The sequence below is a fragment of the Paroedura picta genome, chromosome 11 (genome assembly GCF_049243985.1).
Source record: "Paroedura picta isolate Pp20150507F chromosome 11, Ppicta_v3.0, whole genome shotgun sequence".
In the NCBI taxonomy this organism is placed as follows: Eukaryota; Metazoa; Chordata; class Lepidosauria; order Squamata; family Gekkonidae; genus Paroedura; species Paroedura picta.
In genome coordinates this window covers 9,390,625-9,413,781 of record NC_135379.1, presented here as the reverse complement: position 1 = coordinate 9,413,781, position 23,157 = coordinate 9,390,625, and the positions used below count along the sequence as shown (strand labels likewise).

At 45.9% G+C, this 23,157-nt stretch overlaps 1 long non-coding RNA gene across 1 annotated transcript in view; it reads right to left on the bottom strand.

Annotated features, from left to right (window-relative positions):
- LOC143820768 (uncharacterized) overlaps positions 1–1,561 on the bottom strand; it is a 63,851-nt gene extending 62,290 nt beyond the window's left edge. The window contains exon 1 of the long non-coding RNA XR_013225498.1: positions 1,514–1,561. This is a non-coding gene — a long non-coding RNA (uncharacterized LOC143820768). The remainder of the gene's footprint in view (positions 1–1,513) is intronic.
- Positions 1,562–23,157: the final 21,596 nt, after the last annotated feature.

The following is a 23,157-nucleotide window of genomic DNA, read 5'->3' as shown; positions in this document are numbered from 1 at the left end:
ATATACATGCCATTCAAAGACCGTGTGAGGGCAAACAGATTTAGGCTGATGGTCTCCATGGAGTCACAGTCAGAGCCTCCACTTACAGAGCCCTACTGCAAAGGCTGAGCTTAGCTAAGCATTATAGTTGCAATAACTGAGCCTTCGGGGAGGGCGGTATATAAATCTAAATAAATAAATAAATAAGGAAGCATTCCCCGATACGTCAGGCTGCCCATCCCATCCCATCCCACCCCTTGGAAAAGGATATATGCATCGATATAGGTATGTTATCTGAGAAAGGTGGGGGAACGAGATTTAGGGTGCATTAGTCTATCAATCCTTCAGGACGCAATGCCTCTCCTGTTGATGCCAACGATTTATTTCCCTCCACGCACTTAATACTTAGCAGGCTGTTTTCACAGGTGATTCCCTCTCAACTAGCCATTCTTTCCATGGGGGGAGATCGATGTGCGGAAGAGAATTGACGCGGCTGTTTGCACAGGGTCGGGCTTGGCACCTCCGCTTGCTGATGCAGAGTGCTCACGCCCATGCAAAAAGGAAAAAAAAAAAAAAACGAAGAAAAAACCCAGTCCCTGCATAAGGTGTGCTATTCGTTCTGCCATTCCAAATGACATCCCGCTTATCTGTGCTGTCACGATTTCCCTGGCGCCCGGCAAGCACATCAGGTCACTGACATTTTGATCGCTGCTGGCCAGGAGTGGCATAACGTCAGCGGATGCCTTCCCTTATTTATTTACAGCCGGGCTGGTGGGGAGAGGGCCCGTCTTATTCCCCCCCCCCCCGCCGCATCTGCACAGAGGGAAAGCAACAGGAGGCGTTTACAGTTGCGTATTTACATGAAAACAGATCGTTCTGCCACCCCAGCTTTTCAAATGGTGACCAGGATTGTCAGAAAGCAAGGAAGACCTTTTGGAACAGAGGGAGGTCTGTCTGTGGACTGAGCATTGAGGGACACCGTGTTCCAGTTTTCTTTCTTTTTCAGGAAGCAGAGAGGAAGATGAGGGCTATGCTAGCAGAGCTCCTCGCATGCTTCTAGCAGGGACTTTTGCTCTCATTCTATGCTACAACTGGCAGCTCTGGGAGAAAATCTGCCTCCCCAAGGAGATCTGGATTTCCCCAGCATTGCATAGAACCACAGAATAGAATCATAGCACAGGAAGGGGCCATATACAGGCCATCTAGTCCAGCCTCCTGCTCAATACAGGATAAGCCAAAAGCATCCAGGATACGTTTCTGTCCAGCTGCTACTGAAAGACTGCCAGTGAGGGGGAGCTCAGGACTCCTTAGGCAGCTGATTCAGCTACTGAACAACTCTGTGAAATCCCCCCCCCCATATCTATCCAGTACCCTTCTATACATACAGACATTACTGTGGGCCCTGTCCTCCGCTGCCAACAGGAACTGCTCCCTGCCCTCCTCCAAGTGACAACTTTTCAAATACTTCACAAGAGCCATCATGTCCCCTTCTCAACCTCCTCTTCTCCAGGTTGAACATTCCCAAGTCCCTTACCCTTTCCTCATAGGGCTTGGTCCCCAAGCCCCAGATCATCCTCGTTGCTCTCCTCTGAACTTTCTCCATTTTGTCCATGTCCTTTTGGAGGTGAGGCCTCCAGAACTGCACACAGGACTCCAGGGGTGGTCTGACCAATGTGGCATACAGCAGGACTATAACACCTTGTGATTTTGATGTGATGCCTCTGTTGATATAGCCCAAGACTGCACTCCCTGTCTTTACCACCGCATTGCACTGTCTGCTCATATTTAGCTTACATTTACAGACTTTGAGACAAGGTGGGGGGGAGTGTAGAAGAAACTGTTAGAGCAACAGCCTGGCTGGAAGTCAAAAGATAAGGCCCTGACTTCAACTAACCATTCCCCTTACTGTGCACCCTTCTGACTTACTTCCAGCCTCCAGACTGCACCTGGGAATTTCCTGCTATTGCAATTTATTCTGAATGACAAAAATCAGTTTCTCTGGGGAAAATGACTGCTTTGGAGGGTGAATATGGCACTAAATCTTGCACTATATCCCCAAAATCATGCTTTCTCCAAACTCCAACCCTCAGATCTCCAGGTATTTCCCAACCTGGAGTTGGCAGCCTTCTGGACAATGCAATCCTGAGACCATTCCAACAGCTCACGTTGATTTCTCCAGATAATAACCCAAAAGCACGAATGACATGAAAACAGAATTCATCCTTCTGTCGGGGACCAGCCCGCTCCAGCAGAGCCAAGTGACGAAGAGCAGGGGTAGTCAACCTGTGGTCCTCCAGATGTTCATGGACTACAATTCCCATGAGCCCCTGCCAGCATTGCTCGTGGGAATTGTAGTCCGTGAACATCTGGAGGACCACAGGTTGACTACTCCTGACGAAGAGGACTGCTCAGAGGAAGGAAAAGCCAGCAGACTGATCCAAACCCACAGCCAGTAATGGGGACACTGCAGGAGGAAGCAGTCTGAGGAGCCACACGTGGATCCCCAAACAGGTCCTAGTACAGTGGCCTCACAGCTCCCCAGTCCTGAGTTGGCAACAGAGAGTTGTCTGCTGGCTAGTTCACCTTCCTTCTCACCAGAGCCTCAGGAATAACATAGGAGGAAGATAAGAGTTCAGAAAGCTAAGGCAGGGGTAGTCAACCTGTGGTCCTCCAGATGTTCATGGACTACAATTTCCATGAGCCCCTGCCAGCAAATACTGGCAGTGGCTCATGGGAATTGTAGTCCATGGACATCTGGAGGACCACAGGTTGACTACCCCTGGGCTAAGGGACAGATTGGTTGCACAGCACTGGCTCCATGTCAGCAACAAGGATGAGGGGTTGCAGGAGCAGGGCTGAGGTGGATGGCATGTCATAGAACAACCCCACAACATCAGAGCTGATGCCTTATTGATATCCTTTACTTTAAACTGAGAAACTATATGATCTCCATACTGAGCACATATTCAAGAGCAATCACTGACAAAGGTTCAGGAAAGCGGGTGAATACAAGACCCGGGACCTTCTTCTGATTGCTATAGTTGACTGCTAAAAAGGTTTATGGATGTAAGAAGAAATAATCATTATTAATTTTGGAACTCATCCAACTAGAATTTCATTAATATATACGGCCTTGGGATTTCCTGGGATTCAGTGAGTTTGGACTGGCCAGCATGTGGATTTTGGAGTGGCATTCTGACACGCTCTGAGGGCTGGTTACTCCCTTTGTCTCCATACCTGCAGTGTCTGTAAACAGGACATCTTCTCTTCCTTAGGCCTCCTTTCTGGCCCCCCAAGCTGTTTCAGGGGATGCTGAAGGTGGGGAGGGAGAAACACTTCCTGATCTCAACCGGCAACTGCTGAAGCATCAGATTAATATCACCCCATAGAAGAGTACTCATAAATTTGCCCAGCTCCATTTTAAAACTAATCGCGCCCTTTGCCCTACGCTGACTGTTCTTCAGAGACAACCGGAGAGTCTCCAGCCCGTGATGGATTGCATCCTTCATGGAGTTCCTTTCCCAAAGCTGAAATAAGAACCAGCCGAGATCGGCATTCCAGTCCATCCACTTTATGTTTCATGTGAACTGAATTGTGCTTTCAATTACAGTGAGGTTTCTATGGGACAATTTTTGGATTGCGACTTGAATGCGGCCCAACATAGCCCCAGTCATCAAAGCATCAAAGCAATGCGCTGGAGTGCATCTCATTTTCTCTACTCCCAGCAGTGCCATCTGGGCTAAATATTCCACCGTTTAGAAGCACGGGAGATGAAAGGCGGGGGTTTCGTTGCCACCGCTTACATCACGACTGGGATGCCTTCCGTGTGTCACTTCCAAATCCGAGGAGACCCGCAGATATTTTGCCAGGATGAGTCACGCGCACAAGTGGCTCTTCACAAAATCTGTGAACCAGAGGAATTTTCCCATCTCCCAGGTCTGGCAGGCATCCAAGAGCATGAAATAATTGTTAGAGAGGATTTGAACATTTCTTATTCCTGCTAGTGCAACCTGAAATTTCCCATTTCAGTTTTCCTTCTCCTTAATGCAGACTCTTGGGGTGAAGGTTGGTCAATTTTCCCTTATTTGTTTTATTTAGGTCCTAACCCTGGCCTGGAAAGCCTACAGGGGCCCAGTCTCAATAGAACTCAGTAGTTTAGCATGGTCAGCCCTGGATGAGAGACAACCAGGTAATACCAGGTTCGTAGTGTAAAGGAAGGCACTGGCAAATGACCTTTGACTGTCTTACCATGAAAACCCTATGGAGTCACCATAAGTCAGCTGTTAATTTGACAGCACAACCACAAAAAGCAGGATCCTGCCCTACTTCACTGCTTGCCAACCTTTTAACTCGTGTTCATAATATTTAACAAATGAGCAATATCCTGTCCCAAAGATCTGTCTCCCAGATCCTAGTAGAAAACTCTAACCACTACACTACACTACCTTTTTGGGGGTGGCTCCGGTTGTACAGTAACAAGCAGCTCAGCTTGGATATTTCATGCAAATTAGGTGGTAGCAAATTATCAGGTGATTGCTGCTAGGTCAGTTTTCCCTCAAAGGTCATAATAGCCATGCCCTATTGCCCCACCCCAGGCCATGCCTTTTACTGAGTGAAACCAAGGCTTGAAAGCTGGCAGTTGTTGTTGCCTAGTAATGACCATTGAGCACATTCATTTCTTAAAGCAAAAGGTACTGATTTATTGTTTTGATGAGGTTGCCAATCTCCAAGGGGAGCCTGGAGATCTCCTAGAATTTTAATTGACATCCAGGCTACAGATATCAGTTCACTTGGAGAAAATGACTGCTTTGGAGGAAAGACTGTATGGCCTAATGTACTCTGATGAGGTCCTTCTCTTCCCTAAATCCAGCCATTCCCAAGCTCCACCCCAAAATCTTTTTGTATTTCCAAACCCAGAGTTGGCAACCCCCTATTTTGATTGTCTTAATTCTAGCATGAGAAGCACTGAGACCTTAACTCTTTTACGCATTTTGCTTTTCCGACTTTATCTTACCTTATTCCTGGAGGAGTAGGGCAGGTATCAACATTTAAAGAGCAGTTAAAACACAGAACATATAAAGCAATAAACCCGCTGTTAAATATGTCCTGCTGGGATTTTTAAAAGCCTTGTGCGATAACTTTTTAGGAGATATTCAGATTTAGGCTATTGCAGGTGTTCGAAACCATGGAATTCCAGTGCCAGGAAACGGCCTATGAAAATGTTGCTATTTTTTCCTCCTGTTGTTTAAGATGATTTGTGGATGGCACCGCCAAGGGGCCTCTTCCTTCCTGTGCTTATTTCAGTGGGCTATAAAGGGTATTTCAGTGCTTTACCAATTCACTTTTCGAATGCATCTATCTTGTCTCCAGTATCAAATCTGGTCAAAGAACAGGGATGCCAGACCTGCGCTGGGGCTGGGGAAAAACCCTTCTTTGGTACCTCTTCCCATCCATCCACCCCTTTAAAGATTTAATTTTTTTAACTTGAGAGGTGTCTGTGGCTTTGTTGCAAATGCTGCCCAATGCTGTTGAATGTGCGACTCTCCCCGCATCTGAAACTCACAGGGGAGGAGACATGTGTGATGGCAGAGGGTGGTGTCTGCGACAGAGCTGCAAACTCTGGCTAGAATCATAGAGTTGAAGGGTTATCTAGTCCAACCCCCTGCACAACCCCCTCCAGGATCACCTAGTCCAACCCCCTGCACAATGCAGGACACTCACAACTACCTGACCACCAATAGTGACCCCAATTTCATAGCCAAGTGAGTTTCAAGGGGGAGTGAACATGAGGCACAGTGCCCACTGAAGTTTTTGGGCAAAACTCTACCATAGAGGTTTTCCCAGAAGCTAGAGTGTGGCCTCCGGCTGATGTCATATCCGTGTGATTTCAGCATGTTGGAGAGGTCACAACCACACCCCATCAAAGGCGTTTTGCAGGTTTTTCTGATGTTCCAAAGCTCAGTAGTGACTGTTTAACCAAAGATGAGAGAGAGAGATGAAAGCAAAAATGCATACATTGCGGGCAATCATGGTTCTAAAGTTGGCATTTCCACCCCCCCCCCCCCAGGGAAATTGAACCCTGTAGTCAGGAGACCAGCTGTAAATTCTGGGAGAACTCCAGGACCTAGATAGAGACTGGCAACCCAAGAAGTCCTCAAGGACTTTGTAATGAACTGGTTCTTAGTCCTTAGTCTTAGTTCGGTGTTCCAACACTGTCTTCATCAACAGAAGAAGAGGGCTTGGGAAGAACTACATCATACATTTAGCTTTGTGATTATTTTTCATCATTTTCTCAGCAACCAAATTTAACCATCAGGCCTGTGGTTGAAAGAGGGAGTCATGAATGGAGGGAGAGAGGCTCGTTCCCCTCCTGCTTGCGGTTGCCCTAAAACATGCTTAAGCTCCCCTCCAGATCAGAATCAAAAATCACAATAACCAGCTTGCGGCAAGACCGAAATGTCATCCCCTCCTTAGCCCATGTTCAAGTGACTGTCTGCCTTGGCTTTCCTTTAGCATTCTGGCTCACAGCTCTGGGTAGAATTGTCTGTGTACAAAGTAGCCCCTTAGGAGTGATAAAGCTGTAATCATAAACGCCTGCGATATTCATAGCAACATGTGCAGCAGTTAGGAATGTGAGAGTTGCCCGTTATTTAAATTTTAAAATGTAACGCTGTCTCATATTTTTGTACGACTCTGTTCCGACAACTGTCACTTCGGGGCCAGACTTGGAAGATTAAAAGTTCAAAAGCATCCCTAGTTGAGAAAGCGGAGCTGTAGTGGGCTTTACAGGGCCAGGGTAGCTTTGTTTGTTTGTTTTCTGTGTTCACAGTCATCAATGACTGCCATGGCTCCTACCGTTGCCAACTCTTAAAGAAAAAGTCTGCCCCTAGCTTCTGTAGAGGCCAAATATTTTCTCATTCAACTTTCCATTCCATTGCCCCCCACTTTCCAAACTGAAGAACCTGACCTAAATAGCCTGGGCAAGACTGACCCTGTCAGATCTCAGAAGCTAAGCAGGGTTGACCCTGGTTAGCACTGGGAAGGGTGACCTCAGAGGAATACTGTGGACATGAACATGGGGGCAAGTAATGGTAAGCCATCTCTTTTGCCTAGCTGGCAGACAATCCTAGGGTCGCCTAGCTATGTTACACACACACATCATACGATTAATTAATCCCAAGAACGTACTGATGTGCGGGCTAATGAAGTTTTATGAAAAATTTCTGAACTGGGCACTACTCAAACCACATTCTCTTTTAGTGCAGAGCCCTGAGAATGTTGTCTAGTTGGGTTGGCCAATGTTTTGACCGTCTACGCATCAATATTATCACCAACCATTCCTTACTTTTTCTTGCCTGAATCAGACCTCCAACATGATCCTCTAAAACAGGGATAGTCAACATGTGGTCCTCCAGATGTCCATGGACTACAATTCCCATGAGTCCCTGCCAGCATTTGACTACCCCTGCTTTAAAAAAAATGCATCTGGAGATTCTTGGAATAGAATCTGGTACATTTAGCATGGGAAGCTAACACTGAGCAACAGCCCCTCCGCTTTATCTCACCAGAGTGCTAGGTTGGCCTAGCCTATGAGATGGGGACAACAACGATTCTAGTTTGGGGTTTGTTGCCCAGGAGATAGAAGCAATGACCCTGGGCAGAGGCAGCTGGATAACGCTGGGTCAGGTGTACTGGTCTGCTTTGGCACAGTCTTAGTGACTAATGATGATTCTGGCAGATAAAGTGGACGGAACAGAAAAGGTGGGAGTGGTGTGGTGTTGAACCTCTGACAATGATGGGTTTCAGGATGCCATGCAGTGTAGTTCAGGCAGATTAGAGAAAAACTAATGAACCATAGCTGGTGCAGGTGGCCACCTTTGAACAACCAACGAGCAATACCGAGTTGAATTAAAATATACTTTCACATGTCATAGGGAACACGCATGTGCACTACAGATGAGCAGTTTGAGCCAAAGCATGCTTGCTGAGTAGTACATCACACCAATTTCAAGGAGACTTCTGCATGAGCATGCATCAAACGGCAGCCACCACCTGATTGTCGTCTTTCCTGTTCATTGGGGAATCCTGGAACTGAAGTCGTCTGAAGACACCAGGGATCTGGAGCAGAAAGCTCTGTCTCCTGACTAAAAGAATTCCCAGAAGCCCTTGAGCTGCTACCATTCAAGTTAGCATAAAGTTCATATAAAGTTTGTATAAAGTTCTTAAAGTTAGCGTAACACCTTCTAAAAGAAGGCGTCCCATGCCGATAGTGACAATAAATGATTGCCATTTTGATAATTAATATATATAAAGATAAAGGTATAGGTATCCCCTGTGCAAGCACCGAGTCATGTCTGACCCTTTGAGTGATACCCTCTAGCGTTTTCTTGGAAGACGCAATACAGGGTGGTTTGACAGTGCCTTCCCCAGTCATTACCATTTCACCCCCCAGCAAGCTGGGTACTCATTTTACCAACCTCGGAAGGATGGAAGGCTAAGTCAACCTTGAGCCAGCTGCTGGGATCGAACTCCCAGCCTCATGGTCAAAGCTTCAGACAGTATGTCAGCTGCCTTACCACCATGCACCAAAAGAGGCATGGTGTATATATATATATATATATTTCTCAGTCACTACCTTGGGAATATGTGGGCTATAAATCTTTTAAATCCTTCACTCAGTACACACATACATATGAGTCTGTCCAAGGAGAGAACATTACGTATACGAATTCTAAGCAGATCGTCCCGAATGTAAGCCCACATTAATTAAATGGCTTAGTCCTAGGAAAACGTTGGGGTTTTTTTTTAAAGTATTGCAGCTACAGGATAAAAAACAGAAGTAACTCCTGTGTTGCAAGTGGAGTTAAAAGTGGCTTTTCTTAGATCTGGAAAGACTGAAGACGATGCTCTTAAGTATCTTCCTGCCAGTTACCGCAACCCGTCATTTATTAGGTGGATGTCATAAGATTGCAGGTTGCCGACATGGCTCGCCTAGCTTCAAAGCAGGTGGACTAAGGGCAGGTGACATAAAAGCAAGGCAGGCAATCACTGCTCAGGTAGGTCACTGAATTATACATTTTTGACGAAAGTGTCAAAACTGGCACTTCTCAATCTCCACACTCCGGTCCCTGCAATTTACCTTTCACATTTCAGGGTTTTTTAACCAAGCAAATTTAGGGCAGACCATTTCCCCAAATGCTCGGTAGAGGAAATAGAATTGCCTTCACTGATTGTTGGCTAAACCTCTTCCAACTTCTTCCATCGGAATCTTTTCCCTTTCTTTCTTTCTTTCTTCTTCCTGTGGAGGGAAATGAGCATATGATTCCGTCCAGGAATTGATGCAGCAGAAAAACCCATGTCCATTTCAAGTACTTTACCAGCGGGAAGCTCAATCAAGCAACTCAACAAGCAAACCCCCTCGGCTCTCTCATCACCCAGCGCCTGACACCGTAATGGTTACGTCTTTACTTGAGGATGTCTGCTAATTGTCTCCCTCTGGACACACGCAAGCCCTTCTGGAATTGGTTCAAATTTTCCTACATCACATGAGCCTGGAGCTACTCCAAATGAATCTCATCCAAAGTAAATGTGAAGAACCTTAGCTCAAATTACCCCACTCGCTTAATACAACACGAGGTTTCCAACTAGCCGGATGCTCGGTTTTAGAAATGCGGAGGTCCAGCCGAACGGAATGTCCATGATGGAGAAGACCATCGTTCAGAGCGGGCCGAATGATGGACCAGTTTAAAGTTGCCCACGTCACCATTAGATAAGTGATTGAGAGTAGCTAAAAGTTACAAAACTGAACTTCCACCAAGTCACATTTCTCCAAACCAGAGAATTAGGTATGTATGGCTTCTGTTAGCTCTGCTTCAGATTTACTGGATTATTTGGTGCATGTCTAGGGAATCTAGTTTCCACACGGTATCTGGAGATCTCCTGGGATGACAAAAGATCTCCAGGTGACAGAAATCAGTTCATCTGGGGAAACGGCCATTTAGGAAGGTGGAATCTATGGTGTTATATCCCCACTGATACCCATTCCTCCCCAAACCCCACCCTACTCAGGTGACACCTCCACCATCTCAAGTTATTTGGCAACTCAGAGTTGGCTGGTTAAAATGGCAATATTTAAAAAGACAAGTGGGGACCCAAAAGGAGTTGCAGGAGTTGTCTCATTTCATCCTCTCCCACTGTTTCCTCCTTCCCATTCCTGAAACCTCCCATTGTCTCTCCCCATTTCCTGCTTCCTCCCCTCCTTCTAGGATCAGCAACTAGATATATCACCTATAATTGACAACAGATTTCTCAATTATAGATCACTAGAGCTAAGTTTAAGATGAGATGGATGATGCTAGCTTATCAATGTCAGAGTAAGGTTGGCAAATTTGTTCTTTTTTATAGGATCGTTCAGCAAAAGTCAAAAAGGAAACATAGGGTTGAGTTGCACAAGGAAGATCACAACTCAAATATGGGAAGGCTTGAAGCTTAAACAGCAGGAACAAGAGATTTGTAATCCCTCTTAATTGACAGTACTACATACCTGAGTACATTATTGGACTACCGTGTGTACGCATCTACTTTTCAGCAAGTCGTGTCCCTCAGGAGCAGGATGTGCTTTGCCTATTTCCTTTTATCAGAAAGCCACAGTCTACCAGCATGCACTCTCTCATTTTTCCCAGCAGCACTGACAGACATTGGGAAAACACCAGGAGGTCAACCTACATGAAAACTTGAGTGAACCTTAGACAGATCACACCCAGGGCTCCCTTTAATTGTCTTCTTCGGGCAACTATTCTATGTTCCGCTACATATACTCATCAAAACTGGTCTGTGGAGTTAAAAGGGAGCACGAGGAGAGGAGAATCATAAAGACAAAACAAAGATGAACCAGGAAAAGAAACTGCCCGTGAATCTCTCATTCTAAGAAACGGGTAGACAGTGCTTGAACCTAGAAGAGTGTAAATAATGTTTACAATGCTTGGACTTTAGCCAGTTGATAACTGGGAGTAAGCAGCTTGTTGTCTTTCGAACAACAATCCCCATGAGAGTGTTCAGGGGTTAGCAATCATAGCCCTGGTTCCAACGTTCAGGTGGGGTTTGGGGGTGGGTCACCTGGAATTAGAACTGATTTCCATACAACAAAGTTTGGCCCCCCTGAAGGAATTGGAGAATGGATTCTACACATTTATACTAATTGAAGTCCTGTTCCTACCCAAACCACTCCCTCCCCAGGCTTCCCCCCCCCCCTCAAAATCTCCAGATATTGCCTAACTTACAGATGGCAATCCTACCTGTAGGACTGGAGCAAGCAGGTAGCAACTGTGTGAGAGTCCAGCCAATTGCCCCCAATAAACAGATTGTGTCTTGACTTCACCCCCACTCATGAGGCCATAGAACTGAAACACTTACCTTGCCCAAGGCATCAGAAGAGAAGAAGGAAAGAAGATTGGTTGAGATCGCCACTAAAAAGAGCTTTCTCCTGGCCCTGGCTGATGATGTCATCAGCTGGTACTGAGGAAGGAGTGGCTCAATGAAGGCAACCTCCAAAATCACCTGCAGCTGGCCATCACTGATTAAAGAGAACCACCTGGCCCAAGGAAACAAACATGGTGTGATAGGCTCAGATGCTGGGGCAATTGGCTTAATCGGGAAGAAGGGCTAATTGGCTCCTTAAGGGTAAAGGAGGTGGGACAAACACAGAAGGGAGAAATAAAAGGAGAGTTCCACAGGCAAGAAGGAGGTAGCATAATGCTGGGCCGTAAGGCTGGGTTCTGGTCTAGGGCCTTGAGAGGAGACTGCAATGGTAGTGAGGGCGGTGCTCAGCCTAGGTGACCTGCAGCTCTGCATCTTTTGCCCTAAATCACCAGGCAGTTTGCTCACTCTAGTCATGGACTGCATGAGAATAAGCAAGCTGAAGTATCATCTTGGGAAAATGGCAGTGTTATTGGCTGTTGGTGCAAGTGGTCAGGAATCTGATGCTCAGACAAAGAAAGGTAGCTGTACTCCTTTAGAAGCGTTTGGTTTGTTGATGGAGTATACTGCTTGATTCATTCCTGCATTGAATGTTTAGGGCAGGGGTAGTCAAACTGCGGCCCTCCAGATGTCCATGGACTACAATTCCCAGGAGCCCCCTGCCAGCATTCGCTGGCAGGGAGCTCCTGGGAATTGTAGTCCATGGACATCTGGAGGGCTGCAGTTTGACTACCCCTGGTTTAGGGTGTCACTGTGGCTGCAGATACAATTTACCTCCCTCATTTGGTCTGTGTGATTTGAGTGTTCAGAAGAAGAGTTGGTTTGTATACCCTGCTTCTCATTGCCTGATGGAGTTTCAAAGTAGCTTTCTCTATGCACAACAAGACACCCTGTGAGGCAGGTGGGGCTGAGAGAGCTCTGATAGGACTGCTCTGTGAGAACAGCTCTATCAGGAATGTGGCTAGCCCAAGGTCACCCAGCTGGCTGCATGTGGGGGAGTGGGAAATCAAACTCTGTGCACCAGATTAGAAGCTGCCCCTCTTAATCACTACATCTAGCTGGCTTTGACCTCTGAAGTCCTAAACAGTTGGAACACCTGAACCCACCTGTAGCCTGAGGTCATCAGGAGATGTCATCTCACTGAAGCTCATCAAAGTGAATTGATTAAATATGTGTTTTCTGCCTCCAATTGGAAGTGTTTGCAGCAGGTAGAAAGTGGCGAGTGTCCTCCAAGTGGACTTTGTGGTGCCCTAATTCAAAATGCCCTGCGTTCCTCCTAGAGTCCTCACACAACCCTGTCTGCCAAGGACAATCTGATGTTCCTGCTGAGCAAATGGCTGGTCACAGTGGTCATGCAAATAGTCTCTTGCTAGCTAAATGCAATTGTCATGTCAGGGCAATTTGGTGACTCCAGAGCTTTCCTTTTCTTGTTTTTCTTCACCTCCTCTTTTTTCTTCCCAGCCTCCTTACAGCTCCCATAATTGTAATGTTCAATCATCTCACCGACATTATTTCAGTGTCTCATTGACTAGAATTATATCTGCTATTCTCCTTCTGTAATGGCTCTAGTTTTTATTCAAACAATTCAGGTTTCTCCCAGCAGTGGAAGAAATGGCAGAACACTGTAATTATTTTTGCAATCCCTTTGTTCCTTCTCTCTCTGTGTCCTCTTTTGTGTGTGTGTGCATGGATCTATCTCAAAATAAGTATCTGGCAATTGGGAGGCAAGCTATTTCTGGGAGAAAAGTGAACCCTGGAGAAACCCAGGAGCACAACAGGCTGACCTTATAGCTCTCTAATTTGGTCATTTGGAGACAATATTCTCTCTGGAATCGACATTATGTTTGGGAGAAAAGATGGTTGCAATCTGTTGTGAAGTAAGTAGATTGCTGTATATTCTGGTGAGATTTTCACAGAAACGCACCTCTCTCTTTCTCTCCTGGTGAGCTTGTAAATGCCGTAACAACATTTATATATGCGTACACAGCAGAAATCGGGCCTTCAGAGGTTTTGGGAAGTCACAGGTTGTTTTTTATGAGCCTCTTGTGGCGCAGAGTGGTAAGCAGCAGGAATGCTGTCTGAAGCTATGTCCATGAGGCTGGGAGCTTGATCCCAGCAGCCGGCTCAAGGTTGACTCAGCCTTCCATCCTTCCGAGGTCGGTAAAATGAGTACCCAGCTTGCTGGGGAGTAAAACGGTAATGACTGGGGAAGGCACTGGCAAACCACCCCGTATTGTGTCTGCCATGAAAACGCTAGAGGGTGTCATCCCAAGGGTCAGACATGACTCGGTGCTTGCACAGGGGATACCTTTAGGTTGTTTTTTAAAGGGCAGGAAATTACACTTTCCACCATCAAGTTGCAGATTCCTCCAGCTTTAAGGAACTGGTTTATGGAGCCGTCCCCCAACCAGTGGCTATCCTGTCAGAGGAAGGAGATCCCAATATAAAGGGGGCAGTTTGATGGGGTTTACAGCCTAATGGGTGGTTCTCCATGGTCCACTTCAGCGGTCCTGACCTACTGGTTGAAGAACACTGGAATAGATCAACCTGTTGTATTTTGTATTCTATTTTTTTAAGTTATACTAAGAGTAACGGACAACCCCAGCAACAACAGACTGTTCTAGCTCATTTCTGAGTTCTGATTCGAAGCAACATAAATCCCAAATCTGCAATGCTTACAATTGTTACATGAAATCAAGGAGGTCCATGTGCTGCCTTCTTTCTCATCTGACATTTCCAGTAGCCCTCCTCCTCTTGCGACGCATAACCACAGCAGCAGAGATGGGGAAGATAGGGGGTGACTGTATCGGCTCTGACATTTATTGCTAGTCTGTATAGGTACATCACAAGCTGAATTTATCACTTGCAAGTAGTGAGGTTTCCTTTCCACCTGATAAGGTTGCGAAGAGTGGGAGTGTGGTATTTTGCATTTGTTTTCCAATCGTGCCTTATAAATGTCTCCCATTCAGGAAGAAGTAGAACAGATCTGATCTATTCTGGAAATTACCCTTCTAGTCTTTTATATAGTCTTCCTATGAATCTGAATTACATGAAGGCGAAAAATGAGTTCATTTAGTTTGGTTGACCACAGATGTTGCCTTGCACTGAGTTGAGACCATTGGGCTGTGGATTGTGGCTCAGTGGTAGAACATCTGCTGAGCATGCAGATGCCCAGCTCCCTGGCATCTCCAGTTGAAAAGATCAGGTCCAGAGACCCAGGACAGCTGCTGCCAGTCTGAGTAGGCAAGACCGACCTTGATGTGTGTCTCCCAAGGTCAGTACTGTAAACAGACTGGCTACAGCTCTCCGGGGTCACACCACCTTCCGACTGATTCTTTGAACTGCAGATGCTGGAGGCTGAACCTGGCAACCTCTACCTAAGAAATCCATGGACAAGCTGTCCACCACTAACAACCAGGCCGGGCCAAGTTACATGATGGGGAAACCTGCAAGGACTTGCTTGGGGCACTTGACTTTCCCTTCTCAAACTATTTGAGAGCAGCAGCTTCTAATCTAACGAACCGGGTTTGAATCATGGGAAAGGTTGTGTCCCATGGACAGAGCACCTGCTTCAACGATCTCTGACAGCCAATGCTGCAAATGATCTTTCTGTGCCTGAGATCCCAGAGAGCTACTGCCCATCAAAGCCAGAGATTCTGACTCAGTATTATGCCAGCTTCACATGTTCCCTGTCTCTATCAATCAATTTAAGCTCCCCATTTCTAAGATGGATCCATCCAAGAGGCCATTTCAGAGAACAAATCAATTACCCCCTTGCATAACATTTTGGTATATTAAAAAAGCAATCTACATGAATGGCTCAGGACCAAGTCATTGTTCTTTTATTTTCTCCACTCAATTCCTTATTAAAATGGCTTCTTGTCTAATCATTCCTTCTGAAGGTTTATGGACAGCAGAACAGCTGGCCTCTGTACATGGAGAAGGCTTTCCTTGGCCAAGCAGTAGGAAAGTCAGGAATCCAAAGGCTGGGCAACATGTATGTGTGTGTGTGTATGTGTATGTGTAGATTAAAATACAAATATGAATTATTCAGTGTATATTAAAACATGAGAATCACAGTGTGTGCAATATTCCTGTACAGTCTCAATGATTGCACATGGCATGACCATAGCCAAAACAGAACGGTGGTTCATGACTACTTTGATTTCATGGATTGTGAGCACCACTTCTGAAATTACTACATGTTGTTGGGAGTTTCACATGTTATGATTCTTATTATACTGTATGTGTAAGCCACTTTGAGAATTCTATGGGCAGTGAAAAGTGGGGTATAAAAACCAACTCTTCTTCTTACTTGACCGCTGAGAAGGACCCACTGGGTTGAAGAGCATTGGGTCATACCATGTTCAACTATTGAGATTGTACACGCAATATTGCCCATGCTTTGTTATGTTCTAATGTTGTTTTTATTCTGTTTGATGTGCACTTAGTAATCAATATTTATACTAGAAAAGGGATATATATTTGTGGCTCAGCCTTTGGGTTCCTGACTTGTTTTCTCAGGTTGGGTGTTTTGCTTTTCATCAAGGAGTAAGCGAGATGGAGTCAACGGGGACCATTATGTCATAACCTCAAGATGATTGGCCAGTGGTAGAAATAGCAAGGATCCCAATTCATAATCATGTAATGATGTAATATTGCCAACTTCACAGAGATATTAAAAATGGGGAAGAAGTTTGGGCCTTGATCTTGAGGGCCCCAAGCCACCCTGGTCTCACTGGGTCTCAGAAGCTAAACAGGGTTGGCCTTGGTTAGTATTTGGCTGGGAAACCACCAAGGACATCCATGGCTCCTATGCAGAGGCAGACAAAGACATGCTACCTCTGTTTGTCTCTTGCAGTGTCACCAAAGGGCAGTTATAGAATCATAGAATCATAGAGTTGGAAGGGGCCATACAGGCCAACTAGTCCAACCCCCTGCTCTATGCAGGATTAGCCCTAAGCATCCTAAAGCATCCAAGAAAAGTGTGTATCCAACCTTTGCTTGAAGACTGCCAGTGAGGGGGAGCGCTCCACCTCCTTAGGCAGCCTATTCCACTGCTGAACTACTCTGACTGTGAAAAACTTTTTCCTGATATCTAGCCTATATCGTTGTACTTGAAGTTTAAACCCATTACTGCGTGTCCTCTCCTCTGCAGCCAGCAGAAACAGCATCCTGCCCTCCTCCAAGTGACAACCTTTCAAATACTTAAAGAGGGCTATCATGTCCCCTCTCAACCTCCTTTTCTCCAGGCTGAACATTCCCAAGTCCCTCAACCTATCTTCATAGGGCTTGGTCCCTTGGCCAAGTTAAGATTGACAACACTTTCCACCATCAAGTCGGAGTTTCCTCCAGCCAAAGAACGGTGGCAACAAAAGCCCCAAACAGTTAAAATTAAAAGTATTTTTTAAAAAAAAAAACTAACCAAAGAAGTAATGAAGTGATAAATGCTAAAAGATGAAATAGCTGAGTCGGCATAGAGATGAATAGATGAAGTAATTAATCGGAATATTAAGTATTGCAAGGCATGCAATTCACATGCCGCCTAACCGAACCCAGAGGTAGGGCATCCTTTCAAGTGGATTGGATCCAAATTCATTGTTGGGTGTGGGGGTGACCAGAATGTGGGGGGTACTTGTGACATCTTCTCCTGCCCAATCCCTGATAGCTTCACCTGGCTGCCCAGTAGCACAGCACAACAAAATGGATGTCATTGCAACTGGTTTGTTTCATGTGAACACCCGCAAGATTTCTGTGGCATATTAGTTTAGGTGTCTGTCAGTGCCATGCAGATGATGTCTCAGAGGCCAATGTTTCTGTCATATCCCCTCTAACAGGAACTCAGTTGAGGAGGCCACTTCGGCTCAGCATAGAAGCCTGGTTATTAAGGGGAATGGGGCAACTTTTCAGGATCCACAGAACTTGGCTGAGTTGACAATCCCATCCATGGCAGAACAGGTTCAGGAGAAGCACCACCACTAAACCTGAAGTCAAGACCATTCATAACCCTCATCCAGAGTTTTGTGAAACCCTGGGGCTTCTTGATGGCTCTAGATGGGTTTCCCAAATTAATGAGAGTTAATGTTTTAATTTTTTTTAATTGTTTAATGTTTTATCGGGTGATATGGCCAAATATGGTTCCATCAGCCTGCCCCCCCCAAGATGGCCAGTGATGGGCCTGGAAAGGGGATGGAAGGGAAGGGGCCCCAGATTGGTGTGTCCACAGCTGTGCTTCCCAACCATATTCTGCATGATCATACCACTGTGGGGGTTTCTCCAAGCCTGAAGAATGTTTCAGGGGTTTCTCAAGGGTAAAAAAGTTGAGAAAGGCTGTTGCCTAAATGATCTGTCTCCCAAGTGGAATCCAAAGTCTCCATCCCTGGACACTTTGAAGGTGGCCCACTAGAATTGCATGGAGCACAGGAATGCATGTTTTCTGGAATGACTATGGCCTTTTCCATTAGCACTTCTTGGTCTAGGTGGCTCTGAGGTCCGACGTGCCTCTTTGAGGCCAGGGATCACCATCCAGTTGGAGCTGGTGGAGCATAAGTCTCTTTTGGAGGTATAGACAGAGAATGTGGGAGATGACCTAGGAATGCCAGCATCCAGTTGGGCCATGGAGATCCCTTGGAATTACAGCTCATCTGCAGGCAACAGTTCCCCTAGAGAAAATGGCTACTTTGGAGGGTGGACGCCATAGTATTACACTCTATTGAGGTCCCTCCCCACCCCAGATCCCGCCCACTCCCGGCTCCACCCCCAAGTCACCAGGTATTTCCCAACCTAGTGATATCTGACAGTGTGTGAATCATAGAATCATAGATTTGCAGAGGTTGGGATACTGTGACTTCTCAGAGCATTACCTTGCCTTGCGTCTGTCCCATGAAAATATTCTCCTGCTTACAGCCACCCGAGCGATTTCTGCACACATCTCGGTCTGATGTTATCGCACAAATACCGCTCGTGGGTTCCCAGTTCCCGAATCAATCTGAGCCTACCCGTGTTTGTAATTTATGTTGTTAAACATTTTGGGGGGCGAGAAAATTGCCTATTGTGCTCGGTTTGTACTTTTCATTAGCTGTGTGTTAACTCGGCTTCCGCCAAGATTAAAATCAAGAGATGAATAACTTTGAGCTCTTCCAGAGCCCACCGGTTGCTAATTCATCTGAGATCAATAATGATTAAATGAATAATTTAATGAAGCTTCCACATACACTTTCAAAACAACTTAATTTTTGTGTCGCAAAGTAGCCCGATTATTTACATCCCGGAGAACTGGGGAGGGCTAGGGGGAGAATGAGTTTTCACACATCCATCTTTTTTCCATTTTTCACTCTGTGCCCTTCTGGAAGCGAGCGTCGTCTCTTGAGTGATTTTTATCTTGAGACATGATGATTAGGGATTTACCTCATGATTCCTATCTCTGGATAGGAATGCTATTACGCTGAGGCGGCCTTGTTTTGAGTCAGGCTATTGTTCTCTCTTGCTCAGAATTGCCTACCTTGACTGCTAATGGCTCTCCAGGGCCTCAGTCTAGAATTATATGGTGGATATTCCCTTCTCAGGAACACAAGAACTTTGGCATTTATGCAATGGGCAGAGCTAGCTATGCTACAGCCCGTTAACATCAGTGCAGGTTACACAGCGGTCTCTAATATGGAGAACTGGGCTTGATTCTCCATTCCTCCACACACAGCCAGCGGGATGACCTTGGACCAGTCCTGGTTCTCTCAGAGTTCTCTCATCCCCACCTACCTCACAGGGTATCTGTTGTGGAAAGAGGAAGGGAAGGTGATTGTAAGCCACTCTGAGACCCCTTTGAGTAGTAAAAAGTGGGGTACCAAACCCCACAGCTCTTCTTCTTCTCTCCCAGCAGAAATGGTAGAGTCAAACACAGCATCAAAGGTGTCACGACCTTTGTGGTGAACATGTTCGACAGGTGAACATCACATGTTGGATAACTGCAGTTCCTCATGAGCCAGTTAGCTGCCAAACAGCTTTTCAGCTGTGCAACGGATGTGGGGGCACAGTGGCCTTGTAGCAGCTTTGGCACCTGCTTCATAGGTGGAATTGACTTTTCTCCAGGGTTGTGTAAGGTCAGACTTGCAGATCCGTATCAACAATACATTGAAAGTGCAGGCACATCCCTATGGTGTTTATATACTGTGTCTTCAGAACCATCGATGCCTATATGAAGCATTCTGGTCATCTTCAGGGGCTTTGCTTTGGGTCCCACCACCACCACCACCATCAATGGTAGGGTTGCCAGCCACCAAGGGGAGAGGGCGGAGACATGGAGACTACCATTGGTGCAATGACATGTCCTTCTCAAGAAAACCTGGAAGTGTTCTAGGAAACGTCTGAAATTATAAGATACCTGATGATTTTGATTGTTCACTGCCTAATTTGGTGAAAAAGCACTGTACAAATGTTTAAAATACATGAATTAGTACACAAAGAAGAGTTAATTTTTAAATGCCGCTTTTCACTGCCCAAAGGAGTCCCAAAGTGTTTTACAATTGCCTTCCCTTTTCTTTCCCCACAACAGATACCCTATGAGGGCGGTGAGGCTGAGAGAGCTCTGACAGGACTGCTTGATCAGAACAGCTTTATCAGGACTGTGACGAGCTCTCAACAGTAGCCAGTAAAAGTCCCATATTTTGGAAATCCTAAGAACATAATATAAGAAGAACCCAAGTGCTGGGTCAGACCAGTGGTCCATCTTGTCCAGTACCCTGCCCCACCCAGTGGATAATCAACTCCTCGGGAGACCCAACAACAGGGCGTGAAGGCCAAGGTGGATGTTGCCTCCTAGTACTAGTACTCTGACGGTCTGCCTCTAAATATGGAAGCCCCTCTTAGTCACCCTGGCTAGTAACCAGTTATAGACATATCCCCCATGAATCTATCAAATTCAAGCTTTCTATACCTGTGGTCAAGAGCCTCTTGTGGCACAGAGTGGTAAGGCAGCAACATGCTATCTGAAGCTTTGACCATGAGGCTGGGAGTTCGATCCCAGCAGCTGGCTCAAGGTTGACTCAGCTTTCCATCCTTCCGAGGTCGGTAAAATGAGTATCCAGCTTGCTTGCTGGGGGGTAAATGGTAATGACTGGGGAAGGCACTGGCAAACCACCCCGTATTGAGTCTGTCATGAAAACGCTAGAGGGCATCACCCCAAGGGTCAGACATGACCCGGTGCTTGCACCGGGGATACCTTTACCTTTACCTTTACACCTGTGGTCATCGTTACATCTGGCAGTGATTTGTCCATTCTAATTCAGAACTGTGCAGGAAAGGCAGTCCATGGAGATGACTCAAACAATAAACCTTAAAAAGTACATGTGGGTGACCTCTGTGTCCAACCCTGGCTATAAACAGTTGACCTTTCAGCATGAGGACAAGCCATCTAAGTATCCGGTAGAGAAATCCTTGAGAAAGCACCCTGGCTTCCCCAGATATGGGGTCACCTTCCACTGGAGGGATCAACGGCTCTGTAGTGGGAAAGAGCTTTTTGTAAGGCCGAGGGAAAGAGACCCTAGGATAAGCAACGAGGAAAGACATGACTGTACGTTTAGCCAAAGGATCACTGTCATCTACCTTCCCCCCTGCTGTTATTCGGGCAAAGCCCTGAAAATGCCGAAGATGAAGCTTGCCTGCCCACCAGAGTTTGTACTATTCCACTCGTATGATGTTTTCCTTGCCTTTCTTTCGAGAAAGCCTCTTGCTTCCTCCCGATTATTCTTGTGTACTTGTAAAGGCAGATGAAATGTGATATCCAGGATACAATTCTCTGTGTTTTCAGAGAACGTTGGTACAATGCAACATAAGATACTGGGAGCTGATGTTTTTGTTGTAGGCAAATGTTGAGGGAAGTTAAGGAGGGGGACATGCTATTGTGGCTTTTAAGGATTTACTTATCTGAAGAGCTGGGAATAGGGAAAGGGGAGGGGGAAAGGTGATGGGAGGGAAATAGCTCTTTATAAATCAAATTCCTTTAAAATGCTGAGTTGGTTTCGGAATCATTTTCCGTACTGATCTACTGAGTCTCTTCTGGCTGTGCTAGAAATTGTCTAGTGGGTTTTGCGTGAAGTGTGAAAATGGATTTGTGATCTTTCTTTTTTGTATGGGGGAGGGGGAAATCACTCAGTCTAAAATACGAGAGCGGGGGCCAATCCAGAGAGGGAGGGGATGAAGAAGAGAATTGCCCTCCATGCAAAAGGTCTGCAATAGAATTTTTTTTAAGGGCCATCATTAGTTTATTGGCCTAGATTAGGGGTAGTCAAGCGGAGGCCCTCCTAGCTGGCTGCCTGTGGAAGAAGAGCAGGGAATCAAACCCGACTTGCTGAATTAGAAGCCGCCATTCTTAACCAATGCCCCACGCTGGCTCTTTCCCCAGTCCCAGGAAACAAGCGGATTCAGAACCAGCCAGTCCGGCAACTGGATCTGGCCTTACAGCCTGGGTCAGTGGAGGCAACGCCGGAGAACAGAGCAAGCTCCCTCATACTCCCCGCCCCCTGCCTCTCATTCGGCTCCCTTCTTGTTAGAGTGTTTTACTGAAATGGTTATTTTAAATACAAAATCTTATTAAGCAGTACATTCATATTGCCTGAAGGCCCCCTATCTTACCCTCTTAACCAGCTTCATTACAGTGTTGACTTGTGCGTTGTCAGTGTTTTCTGCGGCGAGTCGTTCCGATGACTAATTAAAATGGGATTCTCCGTTCTATTTGTTATTGCTTCCATTATCTTCCTTGCTGCACACAGGCCTTTCAACATGTTTATGGGGGTTCTGCAAGCTCATCTAATTTAATATTTCTGCCGGAAATGAAGGGTTCTCATTGGGCGGGAGCTGCCCTTGGGAGCGCAGATGGATTTTGGCTTGTCGTTGAGAGTTAAACTAATTTTTTTTTGCACCATGCCTCTCTTCTCCTTCTCCTTCTCCTTCTCCTTCTCCTTCTCCTTCTCCTCCTCCTCCTCCTCCTCCTCCTCCTCCTCCTCCTCCTCCTCCTCCTTACAGAAAAGTCAATCTTTCTCTTTGGAGAAAATAATAAAAGAAAAGTGATGCACATTGGGAAAAATCCCAGCTTCAAATGTAAGCTAATGGGATCTGAACTTGCTGAGGCCGAGCTGGGAAAAGATCTTGAGGTCATAGTGGACAGCTCAATGAAAATGTCCATCCTGTGGGCTGTAAGAGTGAACAAGGTAAACTCAATGTTAGGGATGAATAAGAAAGGGCTAATATCGTAATGCCCCGATATAGATCGGTGGGGCAACCTTATTTGGAATACTGTGTACAGTTCTGGTCACTGTATCTAAAAAAAAGAAAGCCATTACAGAGCTGGAAAAAGTATAGACAAAGGCAGCCAAGGTGAATCAGGGGTTAGAGCTACTTCCCCAGGAGGAAAGAAGAAGAAGAATTGGTTTTATACCCTGCTTTTAACTGCCCAAAGCAGTCTCAAAGTTCCTTACAATTGCCTTGCCTTCCTCTCCCTACAACAGACAGACACCCTGGAATGCGCCTGAATTCAGTTTAAAAAAAAAACAGTTATTGCAGAACTGAGAAAAAGAAAAGAGAGCAGCCTAGTTGATCAAGATGCACCTGCAACTTTTCCCCGAAGAACGTCAGAAGAGCATGCGACTGGGGGGGACAATTTCTAGCTGTGACCTCACTGTTGTCTAAATCCCTTTCATGGCTTATGTTTCC